The sequence below is a fragment of the Odocoileus virginianus genome, chromosome 26 (assembly GCF_023699985.2).
Source record: "Odocoileus virginianus isolate 20LAN1187 ecotype Illinois chromosome 26, Ovbor_1.2, whole genome shotgun sequence".
In the NCBI taxonomy this organism is placed as follows: domain Eukaryota; kingdom Metazoa; phylum Chordata; class Mammalia; order Artiodactyla; family Cervidae; genus Odocoileus; species Odocoileus virginianus.
This window is the reverse complement of record NC_069699.1, coordinates 2,260,754-2,286,729: the sequence shown is the minus strand read 5'-3', so window position 1 is coordinate 2,286,729 and position 25,976 is coordinate 2,260,754. Positions and strand designations below refer to the sequence as shown.

Sequence of the window (25,976 nt, the reverse complement as noted above, 5' to 3'; positions counted from 1 at the left end):
TTTTTCTGTGTTTACTAGTTACAATAAAAGAGCAAAAGTAGAATCTGATTCCCCACCATGTTTTCTCACAGAAGGAAATATAAAATCTGAATTGTTCTGCACTTTTTTTTTTTCACTTAACAAAATGTCTTACAGATATTTCCAGAGCACTTTCTGATTCTTTCTTAGAGTTACATGAAGTTTCATTAGCCAGACATTTATTGTTTACTCCACATGTCCTCTGCTGATGGGCCTTTGAGTTGTTTGCCATCTTTTCTATTACAAATCATGCTGTTGTTCATAATCACTAGCATGCAACCTTTCACCTGTGTGCAAGTAGATCAGTGGGGTAAATTCCCGTAAGTTGGGATCTCATTTTCATAATTAATAAGAAATGAAAGTAAAAGAAAGAGCACAACAGAGAGAAAAAAGGAGACAAAAGATGTAACGAGAGGAAGGAAAGAAGTCAGGCAGGCAGACTCGGAAAGACAAAAAGAAGAAAGGAACGAGAAAGTAGAAAAAAGAATACAAGAAGGAAGAGGGGAAAGCTGTCCAACTTCGGCAAGCTCTTAGAAGGAGAGTGATTCGGCGGCAGTGCGGGGTAAGGGGCTTCATGGGAAACTTCAGGGAGTCCTACAATGCGGGGAGAACAGAGCAAGGAAGCCACTCTTCCTGTCCAAACAGCCCACCCACTATGGCAACACAGGAGAAATACGCTCCAAGGCTAAAAACACAGCCCACAAAGCCCGGGACGTGGCCATTCCAGGTTATCCAGCAAAAAGAGTGAGCCTTCCAGACCAAAGCAAATGTTTTAAAAAAGAACCAACTGCATGTGAAAACCTGGCTCTAAAGGTCAAAGTGAAACATATGAGTCAAAACTCTGCAGAAGCTGTAAATAGTTGGGAGGCTTTATAAGAAGCTCACAGGGACTTGCCTGATGGTTCAGTGGTTAATAATCCGCCTGCCAAAGTAGGGGACAGGAGTTCCATCCCTGGTCTAGGAAGATCCAACATGCTACGGAGCAGCTAACCCCATGCCCCACAGCTGCTGAGCCTGCCCGCCACAGAGCCTGTGCTCTCCAACATGAGACACCACTGCAATGAGAAGCCCACACTCCACAACGAGAAAGGGGCCCCAGCTCACTGCAACTGGAGAAAGCCCACACCTGTAACGAAGACCCAGCACAGTCAAAAATATAATTAATTACTTAATTAAATAATTTTTAAATAAAAAGGTGCTCACAAGCATCTGTTCTTTAGATACACGTATAACTGAATCATTTTGTTGTACACCTGAAACTAACACAGTATTTTCAATGAATTATACTCTGATATAAAATAAAAAATAACAATAATAATAAAGTATGGCATATGGACCAGAAGTTTAGTTCCAATCTCACTAGTTCCATTGTTTCATTGGTTCCAAAACCACTAATATGTTCATCTCCTACTAGTAACTCACTTACAAGCCATGCAGCCTTTGAAAACTTACTCACTGTTTCAATTTTCTAAAAAAAAATTAAAAGAAGCCCACAAGAACGGTGCACAGAGAAAAGGATAAAGAAGAGGCTGAAGGAGAAGAAAGAACCCAGACCAGAACAAAACGCTGTTTGCTCAGCATCAGTGAATAATGCTTCCAACTAGGCCCCCCAGAGGCAATGAGAGGGTGGAGGCAGCGTTGACGACATGCTTTATAGAAGTGAGTGCATTTAAGTTCAGCGCATGGTAAAATCTACATCTTCCTCACGCCACTGAGTTTCTTTGTCCTTTTAATGAAGACCAGAGTTAAAAATAACAAAAAAAAAAAATTTTTTTTAAACTCTAGGTACATCAAAAAAAAAAAAAAAAAAGATCCTGTTGAGCATCAAAAAAAAAAAAATAAAATAAAATAAACTCTAGGTATTGTTAAAGATACTGATTTCTTTTATTTTTCTTTTTAAAGAGCAAAACTATTTCCACACAGACCAGGCAAATCCCTAGAAAAACAAGCCCCATCTTAGAACCCTGTTGGAACAAGGGTAACCTCTGACCGACTGTGCTATTTTGTTGGCTTCATTCACATTTTTCCAAAATGCCTTCAACAGCATAATGCCTTAAAAAGTTTATTTCATGCCTGAAATTGCTGTTCTGCTTAAAGCCATGGGGGAAATGACAAGGAAGGGTGTGAATGATGTTAAGAGACACTAAAAAGCGACTTAAAACATTTCATCTCAAAGTCACTCGGCTAAGAAGAGGCATACATTTCAGCAGAGAAAGGAAGAAGGGATCCAATAAATAACAAACATGTTATGAGTAGCCTCCAACTTTCATTTCCTTCTGTCCTTGATTTGACTTCAGCACTGGAGTTAAACACTCATTTCAGGTCATGTAAAGATCAGTAGAATGTAAAAAAACAGATGATTCAAATCTCAGCGTTTTCCAACTTTCAGTTACCCCAACCCTTAGTCTGTCAAAAGATCAACACTGCTCTGTCCAAAAATTCAAAAGATCAAGGCAGTAACATGAGCTAGTGTACAGTGATTTCTTCACAATGGTAATTACAGATAATTCTGCAATTATTGTAATTCCATTGTGTCACAAATGTGTATTACGAAGAATCAACTTTATGTCAAAAAATAAACTGAAGTATATTTATTTAGAAAAATAATTTCTATATCTATAGCAATTGTATGTTTGCTATTTGATCATCATTTTGACCCATATATAGGTGAATATGGGATTCCCAAGTGGTGCTAGTGGTAAAGAATCTGCCTGCCAATTCAAGAGACACAAGAGACTCAAGTTTGAGCCCTGGGTCCGGAAGATCCCTTGGAGTAGGAAATGGCAACCTACTCCACTATTTTTGCCTGGAAAATTGTATGGACAGAGGAACCTGGTGGGTTAGTCCACGGAGCTGCAAAGAGTTGGACATGACTTAGCACACACACACACAAGTAGATGAATATGAATATACACACACATGGGTGGATACAGCTGTGTGTGTGTGTGTATAAAACATCTGCACATTGAAAATCAGATATTTCATAAGTGACATCCAGTCTGAGCCTCAGTCCTTCTTGACTTGCCAGTACCAACTCCTGTGTGGTTCTGAAAAATTAGACTAGAATTTGATGGTTTCCATAGCAATGCCAAGTCCACTTCCTGGCACATTGTATGCTCTTAAATAACACCTATTAGAAGAATGAATGACTTTTAGAGTTCCAAGTAGTCCCAACAATTCTGCACACTCTTCGTTCAGGGGCAGAGGGGTGCTACTCTATTTAACTTAAGTCGCTAAAGAGCTTATGGCAATCATTTATAAACCCCTCTGCCTGGCTTGAGGTTTAAGTACCTTCTAATGTCCATGAAAATTAACTCCAAGGAACTATCTATAAATCCTTTGCGTAGAGTGGGATTTCCTTATGTGACATATTTCCTGAAATACAAAGACCAGTGGCTAGAGTACGGCCATTTTTGCCCACATAAGAAAAATTATTAACATGGGAACTGTCTTGATTTTGGACAGGGCAGTTTAAGAGAATTGTAATCAAGAAACTGAAAGACTCAGATTTTCTAGTCATAAAATATACCTCTTAAAATCACTAGTTCTATCTGAATGTTAAAGAACGAACTTTCATTTTTATTGTTGTTGTCTTTTATTTTTATGTTTTAAAGAATGAACATTCTGATTATGTCTATGGCATGTGGAGGCTTAACTTACATTAATTAAGTTTCCAAAATATTATTGCATTGTAAAGTATCCAACGTGATTATAGTTTAATTAGAATTCATATGTTTATATGTAAATAAAGACAATTCCTGGGTAAACTAAAAGCAAAGAAACAGGAAACATTTTCCCTCAATTAGAAATTCTAACTTCTCATTTCCCTGGTGCCTTATATGATGTCTGGGTCTTGGTGAGGACACAGTAAATATTGCTTGACTCGAAGAAGAAAGGAGGCGAGAAAGAAGGGAAGGAAGGAAAGAAAAGAAGAAAAGGAAGAAGAACTCTTCACAAATGGAACGTCCTGTAAAAAAAAATGCTATAAAACACTAGTGATGGTACCTGGCAAAATCACTGCAAACTTGGTTTATCACTGTAAACTCCATGGCTTATCATGTGTTCCTGGATAATCTTGTAATTAAAACCACTATTGGGATTCATAGTAATATCTAATTATTAAAAATCAATCAATAAAATGATGCTTTAAACATGCTTTTTTACCTTAAACCATGCAAGATCATATAGCATTACTGAGTAGGATAGAAGGTTGACAAAGACAGGAGAAAGGTGCCGGACTCAAGCGGTAGGAGCTGATGCCATAAACTGCACACTTCAAGCCCCTGTGCGTGTGCGGCTTTGACCTTGATACATGTATAAATTGCTTTCATTTCTAGCCATGTAACTGATTATTTGTATCCATGAAGGAGCCTAGTCACATGGCAGGAAGCATATGGAATCAGTATTGCTGCTGAGATACAATTTGCTTTCATCTTACATAATATTAATAGATCAAGACGGCCCTACTGGTTCCAAGATGGATCTACTGGTTCATAGTCAACTGCAAGAAGAAACAATGCAGGTTGATATACTTCTAATTTGGATCTTCATTTGTAAGGAATCAAAAGCTACATATGCATTTACAAGTTAAAAAAGCTCACAACTTCAAATATGTCCCTTATCTCATCATTTAGTAACAACTTGTGAAAATTGTAGAATTTAGTCTTACAAAACCTATTACAATATGAAATCTGTTTTGGTCAAGTTATTACTATATTTTCATATTTTCTATACATTTAAAAATTTTTTAACTTTGAGGTGACTGAACAGGGTACATCATTAGTTAAATGGGAAACAGTAAAAAATTGTCTTGTTATTTCATTATATTTTGCCCCAGACAATAATGTCAAAATGATTATTTTTAATTCATAAGGAAATTCTTAGGATCATTTATTCAAGGATTGGGCTAGTGTATTAAAACATCTGGGAAACTTTTATCTTGTGCAATAAAATTTTTAAGGCAAGTGACTGTTTGGTGGCTATTCAGGTTGTAAATGAGAGAAAAGCTCAAGGGGATTCTCTCTGTAGATTCCTGCCCTAGGACATGAATAGGACATCTAGGGGTCATTGGCACCTGCACTGGCTAAATATTTTATATCTTAACTCAATCTATTCTTCCACACATACTGGTAGTTCAGGACAGAGGAAAAAGCTGAAAGGTTTTCCCAGGGTCTTAGAAATAAAGAACACCAGAGTCTTCGTGTTTATATTCTACCCTCTTTGCTTCAAAGTCTATTCTTCTCACTGTGTCACATTATATTTACCTCACCTTTCTATGAAAGGCTATTTTTATCTGGCATTTCAGAATCTCTTAAAAGCCTCCCACTAAAAAAAAAAAAAAAAAAAAAAATCCGTTCAGTTATTTATTCAAAGTCTTAATTCATAACTGAAAATAACATCCTTTCTCCAGTTCATTTCAGATAACTCCAAATTGTCCAAGCAGCAAAATCATGACTGATAAGAAGCAGCTAATAAAACAGAAAAATCTACCTGTTATCAAAAGTTTCTTTTAAAGATATTCCCTTATAAGTGACTCAAAATCTCTCTGATTATTATTCCCAGGGATTAAGCATCTTCAAATGATGCATGGCATGTCTGTAAATTTTTCTCTGTGATGGTATAAATGTCTCCATTTATATGCCATAGAATATTTCTAAGAAGGAAGATGATCCAGTTTATTAAGCAATGAATGGCTCCTTTCACCTTTGGAGAGAACATTTTTCATAATATAACTTAAGAACATTTTTTAAGGAGTTTCATATTTAAGAGTTAAAACCAGGGATTCTGAACCTTTCAGAGAACTCTGACTTTACTAAGTCCTATTATTCTGTGGGTTTCCCTGGTGGCTCAGATATAAAGAACCCACCTGCCCTTGAAGGAGATGGTGGTTTGATCGCTGGGTTGGGAAGATCCCCTGGAGAGGGAAATGGCAACCCACTCCAGTATTCTTGCCTGGGAGATCCCACAGACAGAGGAGACCAGTGGGCTACAGTCCATGGGGTCGCAAGAGAGTCAAACATGACTTAGCGACTAAACAATAACAACATTATTCTGTGGAGCCCCCCATCCCTTCCTACCCACAATCAACTGAAGCCCAATCTTGGCATGAGATTATCTCCTTGTTACCTAGCATCTTGTACAAAGATGATCTAGACAGACAATCAGATGTCTCATCTGAGAAAACAAAATCCATGGACTTAATGAGGCAAGTCAGTTTCTTTCACACAGAAGGGACTGAAGTCCAGAGAGCTTCACTGACTTGAATCCAATTTCAGAGACTGTTACAGGCAGTGTCAGATTTAAAACCTGAGTCTTCAGAATCTCAAAACTGATTTTTCTGACCATGTGCCTGCCAGAGTGTTTGTTTCAGAGGACAGGGCTTGATGGGGACCGAGTCATTACCTCCTGGACCTAACTGATGGCATCTCTGCCCCCTTTTCATATACAGTCAAATGAGTATCAACCAAGGGAAATTCAGGCAGGCAGGGTGGCCCCCCAGAGCTCAGCTTGAGAGGAAGATAAAAGTGAAATGAAAGAAAGAGCTCTCCCTCAGCAGTTGGCTGTGAATTCTATTTAGGGAGAGATCTGCCTTTACTTTGAAAGTCAGACCCCAGATCCCAAGGAAACACCCTGAATGAGGCGAGGCAAGAGCTCTGTGGCTCTGGGGTCCCCATGATGCTCTGGAAGGGGCAGGGTGGACTCTCTCCTTAACCTGCACACTCTGTTCCCAGTTATGGGAGCGTCCCCTAGCCAAGCAGCCCAACCTTTTGGGATCCGGCCTCGGGCACTGCCCTCAGCTTCCACACCCATCCTGACCTTCGGCTCCCATAGTTCAAGCCCAGTCAAAGTGTTTGCCATCCCTCAAACACCTAGGACACTTTCCTGTCTCTTCACTTTTTACAGGTTTCAGGGCTGTCTCATGGTTTATTTAACCAGAAATTCCAGTTGTGCTTCAAAATTCAATCTAAATGTAGGTTTCTCCAGGATATTCTCCTTGATTCCTGATTTTGATGCCTGTGCGCTGTTCTAGTATTCTGCTCCTACTTCTATTATGGCACTGAGAAAACTCTAATGCAGTCATTAACTTGCATATTTATTACTGTATGCCTCTGGACGCTTGGGATCATGCCTCATTCAACTTTGCATCCCTGGCACGCAGCACCATACATGGCCTGCAGTTGGCACTTGACAAATGATGAATGTGTGAATGAAGTAGTGAAATGTCCAAAGGAAGAAGCTGGTCTGTGAATGCCTATGTTTGTTGTGACTTTGGGCAAGTCACAAACTCTATATGATCATCTATAGGTAATTATTCAGAAATAATTGTGAATCCATGCCAAGGGATGACATATTTCATGGGAAGGGGTTCTTATACTTGAGGAGCTGAAACAATGAGGACCTTGTATTTTAAGGGCTTTTAAAAAGTGTGATGCTGGCCAGCCAGCTGACACACAGGCCATCCACCTTTCTTGCACAGCACATCTCCCACTTCTAATGGTGCTGTTTCTGATACCAATGTGAGGACCTTCTGCATCTTTATGCATCTTCATTTCAACTTGCAGTTGATGCCCAAGTAACCTCACTTCCTATAGTCCTAATTCACAAGATTCCTGACTATCTATTTTACAAACCTAAAGAAAAGTTAGCCAAATTAAGCCAAGAGGGATGAGTACAGTATAAAATAGAAGCTTTGCTTGGGATCTCGTAAAGACACCAAACTTTTATGAATGTCTCAAATGCCTGTTTTTTCTAGCTGGATTGACATGAACAGAAGAAAAAACAGGAAATTAATGCTGAAGATTCTCAGGACAAAGGAAAAGTGTTTAACGCGATCCTAAACAGGGTAATTTGATCCTTCCCATTATTATCTTGTATGTACCTACAAATCAGAACAGGAAAAGGAATTCTTGAAAAAAATTAACTAAGATGAAATAAGATACTGAATTCATTCATCACTGAAATTCAACTATAAAGAAGTTAAAGTCACCCTGTAAACTCCAGATAAAAGGCTCATAACTCATTTCCACTGGAGGGTAATAAGACTAGCTGTTCTTTCCATGAGAGGAGGGAACAAGTGTGGTCTTGTAAGAAGAAAACTAAAGGTGAATAAGACATAGTTCCACTGTTTCTGGGAGATGAACTCTGTAGTTTAAGTGATATGACATCACTGTGTTCGTGACCTTTTATAGTCATTAGGGAGAAGTATTCCTTCTCCAATCTTTAGTACATAAAAACAAAGTCTTTTCATGTTTCCTAATTTCTTAAATGCCTTAATTATTTATATCTAGCTTCTTTTATTTTCAGGTATTTCTCTGTGTGTGTATATTATACATATTTGTTGTTTCTTGTCTTTTCTACCCAAGTTTATATGTGTTGCCTCTGTGGCTTCTGAATGGTTGCAAATTCATCCCACATTCCTTGGCTTATTGGGCTTCCCAGGTGGCGCTAGTGGTAAAGAATCTGCCTGCCAATGAAAGAGATGCAAGAGACATGAGTTCCAGCCCTGGGTCCAAAAGATCTCCTGGAGGAGGGCATGGCAACCCACTCCAGTATTGGTGCCTGGAGAATCCCATGACCAGAGGAGCCTGGCGGGCTACAGGCCGAGGGGTCACAAAGAGTCAGACACAACTGAAGTGACTTAGCACACCCACACTGCTTATCACACCAGGATACAACAGTTGGGATTTTCCACTATACGTCATCTATAGCTTTTAGACTCAGACAAAGCCTAAAACCAGAGAGACAGAATGAACAAAACTCAACATGCTACTGTAGTTCTCGTAACAGACACCCCATTTTACCCTTTGAAATACAAAGGTAAAAAAAAAATTCATCATGTTGCATTTGCTTTCTAAATATATCATTGTTAAGATGTATCACAACTTAGTTTAGATAAGCCAAAAACAAATTAGTAACCAACCCACACCTTTCTAAATAAGAATCAATGTTACCATGCTCAAACTGAATAGGCCATCTTCAGACCTATTATATTTTGATTTAGGGCTTCTATCAAATGTTTTATGAAATGTTTTCTAAGTTTCTTTAATAAAAAATTATTATGAAAAAAGAGAAAATCTCAAAGAATAAATCTGGCACATGAGCAAAGGAGCAATAAAAGCATAAAAATCATACACCAAAATAGAGTCTTAGACAAATTTTATTTTGGTGTGTCAATACATCAATATTCATGGTTCATGTTAGAATCACTTTCTACAGATGAGTAATTTTGGCATTAGTATTTTTCATTCATTCAATAAATATGTCTTGAGTGCATAGGGATTAAAGTTCAATTCACACAGCCATTTACACAAACCTCATTTCCAAGACTTGAATGGATCAGAATAAACGATAATACTGTATTGTATACTTGAAATTTGCTAAGAAACATCTTAAATGTTCTTATCATACACACAAAGAAATAGAACTGTGTGAAATGATAAATTAATTAGCTTGATTGTGGTCATCAGTTCATTTTACATATGTTTAATATATACCTTTATGTATATATATATATATTTTCATATATCACACTATACATAGAACTTTATATATAACTCAGTAAAAACTGGGAAAAAAACAGTGGTTGAATTATGGATAGTAGAATTGGAGTAAGGAACATTTTGATGTTTTATTATATATATTCTTGTTTGACTACTTTTAACTATGTTTAACTAGAATATTATTCCTTAGCAAGGTAGCAAGATAACAGATATGTAGATGATGGATGGATGGATGGATAGACAGATAGATAGATAGATAGAATATAAATGCCTCCTCCCTACATATAGGATAATTAAACAAAGGCTTATGAACATTTTGTTATATTAAATACTGCCATATTGCTTTATTATGGTGCCAGTAAAGTCTAATTTGTATGTTTTCTTCTTCAAATCAAACTTCAAGTTAGATTTTAGCAAGGACTGTGACTAGACCAGAGATAGCCTTGCTCCAAGGCCTAAAAGTTTCAGAGTATAAACATTCAAGCTCTGTATTTCTGACTAAAGACGTTTAGAATTTTTCCCAGTCCTGGATTCCCCAAAATCAAGTGCAGATAGAGGATTCAAGGCTATGTTGTTGTATTTCTTGCTCATCGCCTATGACAGCTACAGAAATCATTTTACCAAGTAAAACCTATGTCTTTTGTGGCACTTTAGGAAAGAAAGACTCTAATTCAGAAAAATGGAACATAAGACAACATTTGCGGTTGATACATGGAGTTAGATTTAAAATAACCCCTCCAGTTCATCAAATTCATTCTGAGATATAACTTGAAACTTGAGTTCAAAGTGGAGGCCCCTCACTGAGCCAGCTCAGGGCTTGTGGGCATCTGGTTCCCTCCACCCTCATGCATCTGGGGAAAAGCAGAACGCAGGGCTGAAACATAGGGTGTCTGTAACGAGGCCAAGGTCAGGGCCATGGTCTCCCGACCCTTAGGCAGCAACTCTACGCCTAGATACCTTTTATAAATCTCAGGCTGTACCCTAGTGGTGGAAAACGTGGGCTCAGGAGCCGAACCGACTCAACGGGCCCCCTGCCTTGTAGCTCTGTAAACTGGGAAAGCTACTTAAACCCTCTGGACCTCAGTCTCCTCAGCTGTAAGCTAAGGGTACAATAAGATAGTAAACCCCTGCCATATAACGGGATCCAAACATTCAATCCAATAAAATATGAGCCAGCATCCTTATGAGGTCATGGGATGACCAGTTAGCTGGCTGGCTGAGAGCTCCAAGGATCCTGGAGCCAACCCCCTACCCACTAGGTCCAAATTTGTAGGGTTCCATGTCACAGCAATGAGTCTGCTGTGAGGACCAAGTTATATTATTGACGGCAGATGTATCAATACATGTTTAGAGAGTGAAACAATTAATATCACTGAGCGAAGTTGTTAGAGCTTAAAATTGATCAAGGATTCATTATATGACTTATGACTGGTGCTATTGTTCACATTTTGGTCTGCTAGGTTTTTTTTTCCAATCTTGTATACATTATAAACACAAATTTATTACTGTAAAATTTTCAAAAGTGATGAATTGGAAAATTTTGAGTAAAGAAGAAATTTTTGGTGAATTTTATGCAGATTCTTTCTTTGACTGAGCAACATATATACTAGTGTCTCAGACAGCTCTTCAGAATTAGTTCTGATTTAGACAATGTGAATATTAGACCAACAAAAAGAAAAAAACCTAGTGACTGATTCTAGTATGGAAAGTGAGAATGAAAGTCATGGTTCTGGAGAAGTCTTTACAGGTGTTTCAGGTGTAACTATTGAATGTAATAACCCACAAAGTGTTAGTGAAATAACATAATTAATTTTTGGCTGGCCAAAATAAAAACTGCCAACCACTAGCATTAGCCTCTGCAAAAATGCCCTGGACAATAATGAGTTAACATGGTTAAGTGGTAAAGCGGGAGATCTGGATGCAATCCCTGGATTGGGAAGATCCCCTGGAGAAGGGAATGGCAGCCCACTCCAGTGTTCTTGCCTGGGAAATTCCATGGACGGAGGAGCCTGGTGGCTGCAGGCCAGGGGGTCACACAAGAGCTGACGTGATTTAGAGACTAAACAACCACAATGTCAAATGCCTAGGGCAGGGCCTGCTACTGAGTCAGTGGTACAGACAAGGCTTGTTGTGTGCGCTCTTGCCACGATCGTGACCCTCACACAGCCGCTGCTACACCACCCCAGGTAGACAAAGAGAGAATGTGCCAATGACCTAGCAGCAAGATGGCAGTAAAAGGAACAGAGAGGGGATTTCCAGCTTTTGTTCAAGGGTCTCCCCTCTAGGCTTTACTGACTGTTCCCCACTCATCCTGAATTCTCCTTTTTGCCAAAAACTATAAACCAATAAGCTCTGGGGTGGGGAGGAGTAGGGCCCAGACTTGGGGCTGGCATTTAAAAGAGAGTCTCTATTAAAGAGATTGGATGGATATTAAGCACACTGTCCGTCCATAAACCCATCACTCGCTTGTTACCCGCTGCTCACTCTGAAGACAGAAGCTCTCCTTCTAATGGGCATCGTGCCTTTCTATCAGTGACAAAATAACGTCTTCCTGATGTCTATGTACCAGCAGCGACAGATATTCCCATGAGAGAGTTATAGGATCCCTGCAGGGAAAAGTACTGCTTTGTGTCTAGCAAATTTGGGAGGTGGCGATGGTTCACATCGCCCTTATGAACGTCATGACATTTAATGTGACACGATTTCAAGTGAACCAAGCCCCCACAGATGCCTGCGACCTGTGCCCCAGCCTTCCTTGCTGCCGGCAGGGGGCCTAGACGGGAGCCTGGAAAGCTGGCCACACAGGGCTTGCAGGCCACAGACACAGAAATGAGTCTCGGTTAATGTCATGGCCGTAGAATTAACTTTGTTTCTCTTCAGGAGGCAGTTAAGTTTCACAACACAACTGCAGAAAGAGAAGATATCAGGGCTGAGGGCCTTTCGTGCTTCCTACCTCTTGCTTGTCATACATTAAACAGGACCAGATGTTTCAGCAAAGAAATGAAACCAGTCACCCTGCACTTGATTTGTGGGACCACCCTTACGTGAAATGCCAGCGCGTCACTCCGAAGTTTTTAAAAATGATATGTGTAACAAGCGAGATAAGAAATGGAGACATTCCTTCAAGAAAGTCATTAATTATAGGATCCACAGATGGTGAGAAAATGCCTTCCAGGTCAGTGTTGAGAAATGCAGAGACTATTTGCAAAGGGGTGAGAACAAAGGCGGTCTCTTGTCCCTCTGGTGCCTCTGCCCTGAATCGGTAGGATGGCGGGGAGGGCGTTGGGGGAGTGAAGGTCCAGGAAAGCAGAGCCCAGGAGAGGCGCAGATCAAAGGCACGGGGTCTCGGGATGACCTAGAAGAGCCACAGGTTTTAGGGAAGAGCAGTGTGGCAAAAAGGAAACACAGGGGGTTAGAGCACTGGGCACTCGGCTCCATGCTTGTGAACGTGCTATTCTAGGGGAAAGAAGAACACGGAGAGAGAGGGAAAGGGTTAGAGAGAAGGAGACGAAGAGACAGAAATAAACAGGATATGGAAATACAGAGGACATGAGACAGAAACGGCACACAGATGCAAACGCAGAGAGAGGAAGCAAAAGGAAGGAGGGCGGATTACTGATCTACGTTTGTGGTTCCTAGCTACATACGGCCAGACCATAATGAACTTATAACAGAGGATGAGCTCCGGGCCTGGGAGAGGAATTTCCCTTCCCCTGGTCATCCTTGGTTCCCTTACGTCTCTGTGTAAGTGAACCTCTTGCCAAGTTGAGCAGAGCAGGTTTCTAAAAATAGAGCATATAGTATGCTGTTCAAAAAATGGGTTTCCTAAATACAAGTTAATTACTTTATCTTATGCTCAAAAAAAGAAATAGAATTCTAGAGGAAAAAAGTAGCTGGTGACTTAGGATGTTAAATTTCTTACCATTGCCTTATAATTTAGAATGTGACCCCACTGTTAGACTATAACCCTGGGGGTCTTATTCTGCACAAGATGATGGGGAAAAAAGTTTAGGAAAGAGTGGGTTCACCCAGTTGCAACAGGCTTCCTCCCTTCAGCCTTTCTCAGAGCGGGTCATACACTGATGGACACTGACTTCTCCGCAGACTCGGCCGATGAATGGGGCAGCCGTGGCCAAACAGCTTAATCAGAGAGTCCTTTCTTCTTTGAAGTACTCCTCAGGGTATAAGTGCACTGCGGAACACACTTCGGGAAACTCTGATCCAACGCAAGCCCTCTCATGCCTCCTTTCCTTACCATCTACTAGACAAATACACATCCCGTCATCAAGCTAATCCTCCCAAAGGGACATTTCATTGCATGTTCCCAGGCTTCTTATTCTATTGGGGTTTCCAGTTGCCTAAAACTATACATCTCAAACTTTCCCCAAATGCTTAAAATAACAGAGAAGCCAGCACCACATACCATACCTATTCCCTGGTTCCACAAATCTTGTGGCTCAATATTGATCTCCTTTGATGGCTTATATATTGTGATAGGAGATGCGCATTCAGAATATCAAGTCCACATTCCTCAATCAATCAGCAGGCGCCCGTCACACTCAGACATCAGCCCAATTTTCTGTCCTACCTGTGTCCCTCCTGCCTGAGTCTGGCTATGGAGCATAAACCAGTCTACAGAAAATGTCATTACATTCTTCCAACCCAGAATGATCAGAGATCTCAATTTCACTTCAGAGAAGGGCCACGTTAGAGAACAGGTCCGGCTCTCAAGAGATAATAAGAGAACCCAACAAACAAATGCGCCTCCAGTCTGTTTGCACATAACAGATCACATCTGGCTTTGCTTATTGGCTCTGCTAATCAACCAAGACCACATTCGGCAGCCTCCTTAGCCTACAGAATCAGGGATGGGATTTGAAAAGAAATGCCTGTGTCGTCGGCCACAGAGATGGCAGCACTCAGGAGTTTTAACACAGGGGCACCGTCGAGATAGGACATCAGACGTTGACTTGGACTCTGGGAGTCGCATTGTACAAAGTCAAAGGTTTTATACTTTGTTTTGCTTTGCTTCACTCTTATCTAGTAACAGAAAAACTCACTGGGATAAAACACTCGTTAATTTATATAAAACAAACAGAATAACACATGACTGTCAGAGCCATAAACATGAGCAAATATGCCAGATGCTGCTTCTGGAAATGCCACACAACAGTAAATTTTTGTCGCATCAGTTCACCCCAAGCAGTCTATCTTGAGGGATTTTCCCTCCAGGTTTAGCCTAAAAACAATGAGAGAAGGTGTGGCTGGGGGAGACGGTTCCTGTGACTTTCCTTTGTTTCATTTCCCCAGGAAGAGAAAAATCTTCCCATAACACAAACAGACGTAAAATAAATCTTAATATTAAAATATTCACACACACATATGGTTTCTAAGTCTCTCATTCGTAATCATGGTTTTGAGAATTTCACTGAAAATAAAGGCTTCTTAAAAAATACAGAAGGTTAAATTCTTGGAATCAACTGTTTTTTAAGAATTTCAATGGAAAGGATCCAATTCCACCACACGCGTTTCCTGTGCACTTAGTAACAGTTTCCTCTGTTTGAAAATTCCTCAATTATTGGAACTGTAAAGCGAGAAGTTCTACTAGGAAGAAAAACTTGCCTTTGCCTCTGCAGATATGACCTCTCCCAGGCCCTCCTGGCTCGCTCGCAGAAGATGACCTACTTTTTCTGAGATTAAAGTTTTCAGACACGATCTATTTCCACTTCGTCCAAACGCAAAATTCATCTCTGTCCTCATCTACCCTCTCTGTTCTCCTTTCTTGGAGGAAGAAGGGATTATAGACTAGGTTTCCAAGGCCAGCTGTCCCACCGGTGCCCTTCATCTGTGCCATATCTGCCCCCTGGATTCAGGGTGTGTGTGTGTATACTAGTTACTTTTCCCACATAATTTTTAAAAGTTGATATGTAGTATTTTCATCTTTATTCAGTTCAAGAAATTTTCTTTTTCTTGGCTGCGAAGCATGCAGGATCTTAGTTCCCTGACCGGGGATCGAACCCGCGCCCCATGAAGTGGAAGTCGGGAAACTTAACAACAGGACCACCAGGGAAGTCTCAGGATGTGTGTTGAATGGCATCTCTTACACACTTCCTGACACCTCTAATACCCCCAGCTCCCTCCTCCTTTCGCTGAAACCACAAATACTCTCAAGCCTCTTGATTTCAAAAACTCCTTCTGTTTACTACATGATCCCAGTGTAGGGTCTGCCTATCTCCCAATGTTCAATCTTAAATTTCCAGAAAGGGTGGGCTATACTAACGTGCCTCCCACTAAATGTCCAAAGCCTTCTTCACCTGCCCTCTGGCTGAAACTGTCTCCCTGAAGGCCAACAATGACTTCAAATTACTCAACGCGATGCACTGTTCTCCGTCTTCAAATACAGTTGGCCTTCCATATTCAATCAAGCTTGAATAGAAGAAATTTAAGAGAAAATATTGGCTCTGAGGTTGGTTGAACCTATGGATGTGGAAACTGTAGAGACGTAGGACTAACTAACTAAGAGCCTTGAGTGGTCAAGGCATCCACGCCTGGGGGGAGACGGGGAGGCGTTCTGGAGCCTATACCCCTTGTGTACAGAAGGATAATCACACCTTACACACTTTCTATCACATTAACTAAATACTTTTGTTTATTGACAGCTTCTAATATCTCTATTGATATCTCTCCCAGCAATCTTAATTCCAGCTTGTGCTTCATCCAGCCCAGAGTTTCACATGATGTGCTCTGCCTGTAAGTTAAATAAGCAGAGTGACAATATACAGCCTTGTCATACTCCTTTCCCAATTTGGAACCAGTCCATTGTTCCATGTCTGGTTCGAACTGTTGTTTCTTGACCTGCATACAGATTCCTCAGGAGGTAGGTATGATGCTCTGGTATTCCCATCTTTTTAAGAACTTTTCACAGTTTGTTGTGATCCACACAGTCAAAGGCTTTGGCGTAGTCAATAAAGCAGAAGTAGACGTTTGCCTGGAACTTTTGCTTTTTTGATGATCCAAAAGATGTTGGCAATTTGATCTCTGGTTCCTCTGCCTTTTCTAAATCCAGCTTGAACATCTGGAAGTTCTCAGTTGCATGTACTCTGGAAGCCTAGCTTGGAGAAATTTGAGCATTACTTTGCTGGCGTGTGAGATGAGTGCAATTGTGTGGTAGTTTGAGCATTCTTTGGCATTGCCTTTCTTTGGGATTGGAATGAAAACTGACCTTTTTCAGTCCTGTGGCCACTGCTGAGTTTTCCAAATTTGCTGGCATACTGAGTGCAACACTTTCACAGAATCATCTTTTAGGATTTAAAATAGCTCAGCTGGAATTCTGGGCTCCCCTGTGGATCAGCTGGTAAAGAATCAGCCTGCAATGCCAGAGACCTGGGTTTGATCCCTGGCTTGGGAAGATCCCCTGGAGAAGGGAAAGGCTCCCCACTGCAGTATTCTGGCCTGGAGAATTCCATGGACTGTATAGTCCATGCGGTTGCAAAGAGTCAGACATGACTGAGAGACTTTCACCTTCACTTTCAGCTCGAATTCCATCACCTCCACTAGCTTTGTTCATAGTGATGCTTCCTAAGGCTCACTTGACTTTACATTCCAAGAAGTCTGGCTCTAGGTGAGTCATCACACCATCATTTCTATGTCTTGCATCTCTTTCCATCATTCTTTTTTTTTTTTTAATTTGGCGGTGTCAAATCCTAGTTGTGACATACAGGGTCTTCACTGCATCATGTGGAATCTTTTGTTGCAGAGCACTGGACTCTCTAGCTGAGGTGTGAGGGCTTAGCAGTTGAGGAACGTGGACTCCTTTGCTCCGCGGTATGTGGAATCTTAGTTCCCTGACCAGGTATCTAACCCACATCCCTTGCACTGTAAGATGCATTCTTAACCACTGAACTTCCAGGGAAGTCTCTAACCAATTCTTTTCTAAAAAACATACTTTACTGAAGTCCAGCTGATTTACAATGTTGTGGTAGTTTCGGGTATACAGCAAAATGATTCAGTTATAATATATATCTGTACATTGTTTTTCATATCCTTTTCCATCACAGTTTAGCACAGGATATTGGATATAGGTCCCTGTGCGCTACAGCAGGACGTTGTTGTTTACCCATCCTGTATATAATAGTTTGCATCTCAAAGAACCTGTCCTCCATGAAGTTTTTACCAATGGTTCCAGACTGACATAATCATTAAACTCAGGCCCTGGCAGGTTTCTGTAGGACTAAATCCATTCTATATCACATACAAGATAATAGGCTCCTGTCTTCAATCCTTTCCCAAATTATACAATGAGCTCTTATCTAGTAATTCATCCCCTTTGTTCATGTAATGCTGATAGAATACTTTCCATGACAGACTCTGGAAATGCAGTATGAAAATCTGACTCCTCCAGTGAAACAACTCTTTGAACCAAGCACAACTCCTGGGACATGACAGGCGCTGAGTAAAAAAGTGTAGAATGGAACTGTCCCCTCTTCTGTTCAGGCTTCCCCTTTGCACTGAACATCGCCATCCAGGGAAATGCAAACAGTGCAGTGATTAGTAACCCTGAGCCTTCTGGGTTTCCCTGCCCTTTCCCAGCACAATCCTGACCCCAGAAAACCCCTCTCCCGGTATAAACCACAAAGACGTGTGGAAGAGACTGGGAGCTACTTTATAGATGCTCACATGCCTACTCATAGCAGGCCCAGCTGTAAACGCATTACTCAAAATAGGACTAACACGCGTGCACAACTGCTTATGAGCAATGCAAAAATACTGTCACTGGAGACAGTGTGACCTTCCTCCAAACCTCCACCTGTGATTCCCTCAGATAAAGCACACCGATTAGATAAAGAGCATCGATTAGCTCCGTGACCAGTCGTGGAAAGGAAGCAGATACAGGTGGAGACACCTGGGGAAGGGTGTAGAGTCAGAGAGAGAAGAGAGGATGCTCTCAAGCTGCCAGAGTTTGATGAATGAAATGGAAAGTGCGGCAGCGGAACCAGCAGTTATTTTCAACAAGGTCAGCATGTAGAGCAGCAAATATATTTTTAAAAGAATGAGTTTCCTCTTAACTGTGCGTTTTTTTCTTTATTTAACAGATTAAGTTAAAATGTAGCTTTCTGTCTGGCAGCAAGACATAAGGCCCATGGCTGTGCACTGTACCTGCTACAGAGCAAATAAGACTTGATGGAGGGCAGAGGGGGGAGAGAAGGGCAGGGAAAGGGGGATTTGTTTTCATATCTGGAGCTGTATTTCTAGGAGGTAGGATGTGAACAGGACTTCGAAGATGGAGTTGGGGCTAAGGAAGATTCCAAACAACGGAGATGGTATAGCAAAGAGCCAGAACTCTAGTGTCATCAACTGAAAGGACCCTTCTGGTAAGGAAGAGGCTGACCCTTTGTAAGTAATGTCTGCTTCTTCCTTATGTAAACATTCAATCACAATCACGTGGCTCTGGTTTAGGCAGAGATGCAGAAGGAAGGGAGGGGAAAATCTCAGGTTCTGCTCTATTTCCCCATAATATTAAACATCAAGTCTTTGTCTCACCATCAGTCAACAATCATTAAATACTTACTCTAAGTGAGTTAGGGTTCCATGGTTGCAAGGAACAATGATTGATTATTATTAGTCAAAGCAAAAACATCTGACTGACAAAAGTCAAACATAAAAAAGCAAACGTCTGAGAAGACAGGGCCCAGAGAGGCTGCAAGAATCTAAGTTGATGACACTGATGGACAGTTAGCTAAAGTCAACAGAGACAAATTAAAATGCCTTTTCTCAGGAAACATCTGCTGTTCTTAGGTGGGTCAAGAGTCCACCTTACTCAGATGTTGTGCCTCCTTGATAAGTAATTTGAACAAAACCATATCCAATAGTTGAGTTTCCCAACAAGAAGTTCGGGTGAAATCATAAAAACAAGGAAGAATGGGTGCTGGGCTGGCAAAATCTGATGGTTCACACCACGCAAATTTCAGAATAGAGAGCGAAAAGAAGTGTCCAGCAGCACACAGACATGTGTGTGCACACGTGTGTGCCATTGCTCCCTCACGTTTTCAGACTAGCTGGTGAACACCCCCTGGTCTGCTGAGGTTCACGCTGTCTTTAGACCACTCTGTCTTCTAACAGGACCCAACTCCACATCTCTGCATTTTATCTTTCCCTAAGTAGCTTCAGGTGGTTTCAAAATAAAGAAGAAACTTTCCCTAAACAGTTTCTTCTGAAAAACCCGTTTCCTTAAAAGGAATGTGTATATGCTATGCTGCAGTAAGTCAGTAAGTCATGTCAGACTCTTTGTGACCCCATGGACTGTAGCCCACCAGGCTTGTCTGTCCACAGTATGTTCCAGGCAAGACCAGAGCGGGTTACCACTTCCTGCAGGGCACCTTCCTCACCCAGGGATGGAACCCAGGTCTCCTGTGTCTCCTGCATTGGCAGGCAATCCACTGGGCCACCTGGGAAGCCACAGATAATCCACTGTAGGTACCATCAATCCAGTTCTGGTAGAATAGAAACCCAGAGGCAACTTTAAGAATCAAGGGGACACGGCGTTTGGATTTCCTGCTCCAGTCAGCTGGCAGGGTCTCCTGGGACATGAGGGGGGACCCCAGGAGGTGGCAGAAACTGCTGCAAATTCTCAGTGTCTTGCTGGCTGAGAGGGATGGGATGGTGAAGCTGGCCAACGTATCTGAGGTACACAGGTATACTGTTGTCATCAGACAAAGGAAACAAGATCTTGGCATATAATCCAGCACAGGCACTGGGAAAATAGAGCCAGATATAAAAAGAAACCTAATGGGCAGCTGATTCCTCACTCAATAAATGTTAATGGAGCACCTTCTATGTGGCATCCCTTGGTTCTAGGTTCTGGGGACACAGCACAGAGCAAGGTAGAACAGATCTCTGTTCTTGCAGAGATTATTAATAGAGAAGGCAGAGAGTAAAGAAAGAAGAAAACAAATAAGAAAAATATCCAGTAACAGTAAGCGCTCTGTGTATCACGGGGAATAAAAATAATGTGAAGCAACGAAGCCTGATTGGGGGATGCTTTTACACTAGGTGGTCAGCAAAAGGGCTTAAACTAGGACTTGACCAGCCAGAATACATCATCCCTGTTCAGACTGGGCAGAGTTGAGGTGAAGGGAACAGCTTTTGACAAGGCCTCGGTGTGCTGGAGCAACAGAAATGAAGCCACTGAGGCCAAAGCAGGAAAAGGTGAGGGGGAGGGGGGGAAGGGACGAGGTCACAGGCGGGCGGCTGGTCGTAAGGGTGGTTTCTACAGGGCAAACTCAGAGGATGTTTCCAGAAACAGTCACTGTGAATGTTCATTAGGTGGGAGGGGAAATAAAGTCAAGTCAGTGGAGGCCATATCTGTGAATCTGAGAGGTGAGGTAAGGGAGGGCCAGTACCCTGGGATGCAGTAAAAAGATGAGATTTCCATAAGGAGGACGAGGATGCATCTAAACTTGCTGGAGATCAAGAGCCTCCCCATGAACCGCACTGAACCCTAGGAGGACAGGAAGGTTGGGTAGAATAACCAGACACTTATTTGGGGGGTGGGAGACGGAAGCACACAAATCTGCAGACTCTAACCAGAGGTGGTCTCATGTGGAAATCCAGGGCACTGCCAGTGCTGCGGTCAGTTGACCCCAACCCATACCTGGGTGAGCAGCTGATTTCCAGGATCCTCCAAGCGGTTAGCCAAGAGCTGTGACAGCCCTCTTAAATGAATCAAGAGCAGGGCAGGATTGTCTGTGGGGTTCTGATCTCCGTGGATCCAACTGTAAGATGCTGAAGAAGGCGGAGAAGGCACTAATGGGTGGTGAGTCTCACCACCCATTCTAAATACTAACTTGCTTTAAAACATCCTCCTTAAGAATAACTACCAGTACTCAAGTACATACCAAGTACCAAATACTAGGCAAGTGGCAAACATTATTCCTCATTCTTGCATCCAACTCTTATAGACAGGAAACAGACCGAAACTCAAAAATGATGGAGAATGTCTTGAATCAAGTGTTTATGATCACTTTTCCCCATTATGCATGCTAAGTCGCTTCAGTCTTGTCCAACTCTTTGCAACCCTATGGACTGTAGCTGGCCAGACTCCTCTGTCCACTGGATTTTCCAGGCAGGAATTCTGGAGTGGGTTGCCATGTGTTCCTCCAGGGACCCTTCCTGACCCAGAGATCAAACCCATGTCTCTTATGTCTCCTGCACTGGCAGGCGGGTTCTTTACCACCAGTGCCACCTGGGAAGCTGTATTTTCACATGATAACAGAACATAAAAGCAAATAAATATGGAGTCCCTATGAAAAGAAAAAAGACTTACTCCTCTGTTCTCCTCTATCAACTAAAGCATATTTGAAAGTATAATTTCCAGTGTCTAGACTTAGTACAATAGGTCCACAATCCATTCAACCTTATTTGGGACTCTGATGTATATTTTCCCTCTGGTACATTCTGAAGAATATATTCACGTCAACAGGATTTATTCTTTGAGGTTTCTATCAAAAAGTGTCATCCTGTGCTACAAAGGTTAAAAAGAGTAATTCAATGAAAGGAAGTTCACTTTCAAAGGTAAGCAAAACAGACAGGTTTTCTAATGCAAATATGTGCTTCTTAAATTAAACTCAGGAAGGGGCCTTGAGGTTAAGGTTTGATGGATTCTCGACTTTAGCACCGAAACCCAATGCCAAACACTACACTCCAGACTAAGACACCACAAAGCAGAAACAGCCCACAGACAGCAGCATATTTTGACAGTGAACCCAGCCTTTAAATGCTGTCAACTGCCAGGCTTAAGAGATAACCAGACTCCAGCGGGAGGGAAGAAATGAAAGGGCTGGCCCTAATGATTTCAACGTTCTTTTCAGTTTTATGAAATGATCCTGATCTGTTTCCTACTAAATGAACAGACGCACTGCTCAGAAGTAAACTGCTCAGAAAAAAGCTGAGGAGTTTCCATTTCGGCCTGCACATGGGCTGTTCAGAGGACTCACCATTTTGCTGTCTTGGTGAATTTAGGGTAGAACACAGTTGTTCCCCCAGCCTCGCAGATTTAGGAACTGGATTTTTTCAGCACACACAGGGATGACCAGAATTCTGGAGACAGATTCAACCTGACTCAACTCACAGGAAACTAATGTACAAACCAGAAGGCCAATTTATCTTACATAACACACATATTATGATCAGCATATTCACAGTTTGCAGAAATAAAAACATGGGGTGTTTGCTAATAAAAATGAAGCTTAAAAATGGAAAAACAAACAGACAAAGGGGATTTTTTTTTCTCCTCAGACCAGGTTGAGCCACATAGCAGAGATCCCTTCTGTGTTGGCAAGAATGCTTGGATTTCAGAATTCAAAGTCCCTCCCCCTTGGACAGGCAACACACATGTGCTCAACTGTTATTTCTTTCTGTAACAGTTTTTTTCTCTAGATAGTTTTGGTAAATCAGTGGTTAAACAAGAGATTCATATGTACTTGAATAAATATTGCTTTTCTATATATACTGGGAAGATCAGTTAATTTTAAGTATCAGAAGGAAAACTAATTTTTTTTTTTTTGCCAAGATCCTGGGGATAACCCACTGTGTTCCCCTTGAAATCTCTTTCCAGTCATATCATGGATATCTGAAGGCACAAAGGTCAATAGACCACAAAAACAATTTGCATTACTTAAATTATAGGCAAATTTAAATCTGAATAAATGGTTATAGAATATAAGAATCAGGAAGTGCCACCATCAGTAAATTTCAACAGAGTACTTGGTGATTTAGTCAGATGGTTCTATGTGAAAGTTTCAAAGTGAAAATGAAAGTGAGCTTCAGAATTATGTTTCCTAGAACAGTATTATTCAATGTGCGATCTACAGGCCAGCAGCATCAGCTTCACTCAGAAGACCGTGAAAAATATTGCTTGGGCCCTGCCCTAAACCCACGGAGTCTGAATTGAAAGAAAGAAAGAAGAAGGAAGGGGAGGAGGAAGGGAATGACCCACCAGAGGATTTTTTATGTATGCAAAAGTTTGACAAACAGTGTCCTAAAGTACAACTTGAGAAAGAAATTCCATGCAAAATAATCAGTTGGTCGAACAATGAAAATAAACCAATAAATAAAAACCAATAATTTAAGCAAGCACACAAACAAATGAAACATCCCCAACTGTCTCATTATCTCTAGATAAAACTTTTCAAAAATGAGCCCACATGAAAGGGTCTCGGCAACAAAATCAGAAGTGAGTGGCCAAGGACAATTGCGTGTGAGGATACAATCAAAACCTGGAAAAGATTTCAGACTTGAAGATGGTTTGAGTTTCTGCAAGCCCAGTTTTCTAAACTCCCTGAGGTTTATTCCTCAAATACTCTTGATAGTAAACAATTCTTTGCCTAACAAGAGCTTCACCATACTGAAGATGATCTTAAGCCAGAAGTCCCCGCAGGGCACAGACGGGGTGGAAGGAAGGAAGGACACTAACTCTCTTTAGCATCCCCCTGCCGTTGCTGTGGGTCCCCACTCCCATTTATCACACTCACATGTATCACTTCAAGTGTCACCTCACCTAGATCTGTGTTTGCTGTTGGACGTACTCCCCACTCAGTTCCTCTTCCTTGCCCACAGCACATCTTCATCTAGGAGTCCAGGGTCACCCCAAAGTTAGGTCCCAAACTGGAGGTCTGTCTATTTTCAGATCCTCCTCTGCCCCTCCCTCCAGCCTCTGCATCATCTAATGCTCTGGCCTTTTTCCAGTCCCTGGTATCTTGTGCTTTCCTGTCTATGCTCACTCAGGTTTAGGTTGACATCCTAAACGCTACCTTTCTGCACCATTACCCCTTACAAAATACCAGTAATCAATCCAAACATTTCTTTCTCTGTAGGTTTCTTCACTCCCAGTGAAACAACTCTAATTGCTTCCTTCTGCTAACTGCATCAAGATACTTACTAGTTTGTGTGGCTTCCTCTTCACTTGTCATTATTGTTTCTTGGAAACAACTAAACATCCAGTGTTAATTATTTGAGTGATCATCAGCTTACTCTCAAAAGTATTTAAAAATATATGTCACTTCAAAAACCCGGAAAAAAATCATTCCTATGTTTTTCTAGGAACAGGTAAACATAGGACAAGCATTAACATGCACACATAGACATACATGGATTTTAAAGGCATGTTTGGAATGATATTACAGCACTGCCTTATACCTTACTTTTAAAACCAAACAATATGCCATTTGCTATGTTCAATACATCTATATGTATCGATACCATGGCTGCATAGTGGTTTTTTTGTAAAGATAAACCAACATTTATTTAATCTACTCCAAATATTTTATTGCTCAAAATCTTGCCTATTAAAAACAACGCACTTATGTACAAATATGCTTTAACCCCTTGGCAGCTATTTCTTGAATTGAACTTACTGTATAACAAGGTATGCACATTCTTAAAACTTTTGATACATCCTTTCAAACTGATATCCAAAAGTTACTTATGAGTTAATATTCCCCAGAGTATGAACAGTGTGTTGGGAGTCCCTATCTCCCTGTAACTCAATGTACCCAGGCTACTAAGAAATGTTTTTGTAAAATAATCTCTCACTATTATTTTCTCTCACTGGTCACCATTTCTTCAATTATTATTGACATAATTTTGCGTGCCTGTTAGCTATATCTTTTTTTGTGTGTGTGAGTTTTTATCCCTTTTATTATTGGAGTGTTTTCTTTTTGTCCTATTGAATAGTAGGAGCCTATTTTATTTCCAGAATGTCAAAATTTTGTAACATTATGTTGCAAACATTTATAAGACTCTTTACTTGCTTTTTACTTTATAGAATTTTTCTAAATGAAGATGTATAAATACACTTGTCGTCAAAAAGTGGGAATTACATTTAAAATAAAGAATTTTAAGTCTATCACTCATTTATGGTTTACGCCTTGAGAATGAATCTTATAAATTTACCCCCTGTACAAAGATTAAACAATGGTTCGCTTTGTTTTTTTTTTCCTGCCCTCAAAGGCCTGACTTAGCTCTGGGAACCCAACCAGTTCCATCTCCTGCCCATTCTCTATTTCAGCAAAGTCTGCCTCTTGCCTGTCTGACCTCCCCTAGGCACACCTCACACCTCTGTTATGTCCTTGCTCTCATTCCAGCAGGAATGCCTGCCCATCCTGCCCCAGCTTTGCCAATAAGCCAAATGCCCGACTCCTTTGTTCTCCTTCAGACTGACCCCAAAGTCTCTTCTCCCTTCATAGCTCTTCTTGCCCAAACAGCCCTTGTCCCTCCTCTTTAAGTCAACGCCACACAATTTAGCATCTAATTACCTTGCTTTATTCCATGTGCCAGCTCTGTTTTCTTAAAAAAAAAAAAAAAAGATCCGTGTCTGAAGAGCAAGAATCACGGTATAAACCTCCTCTGTCTTGAACTAACTGTTACGACCTGGGTCCTCAGACTCTCTAATCAACAGAAATT

At 41.1% G+C, this 25,976-nt stretch overlaps 1 protein-coding gene across 14 annotated transcripts in view; it reads right to left on the bottom strand.

The window, feature by feature from the left end:
• The window catches only part of RBMS3 (RNA binding motif single stranded interacting protein 3), a 1,589,121-nt gene that overhangs the window by 735,189 nt on the left and 827,956 nt on the right, over positions 1-25,976 (bottom strand). The gene's annotated exons all lie outside the window — the stretch shown is intronic.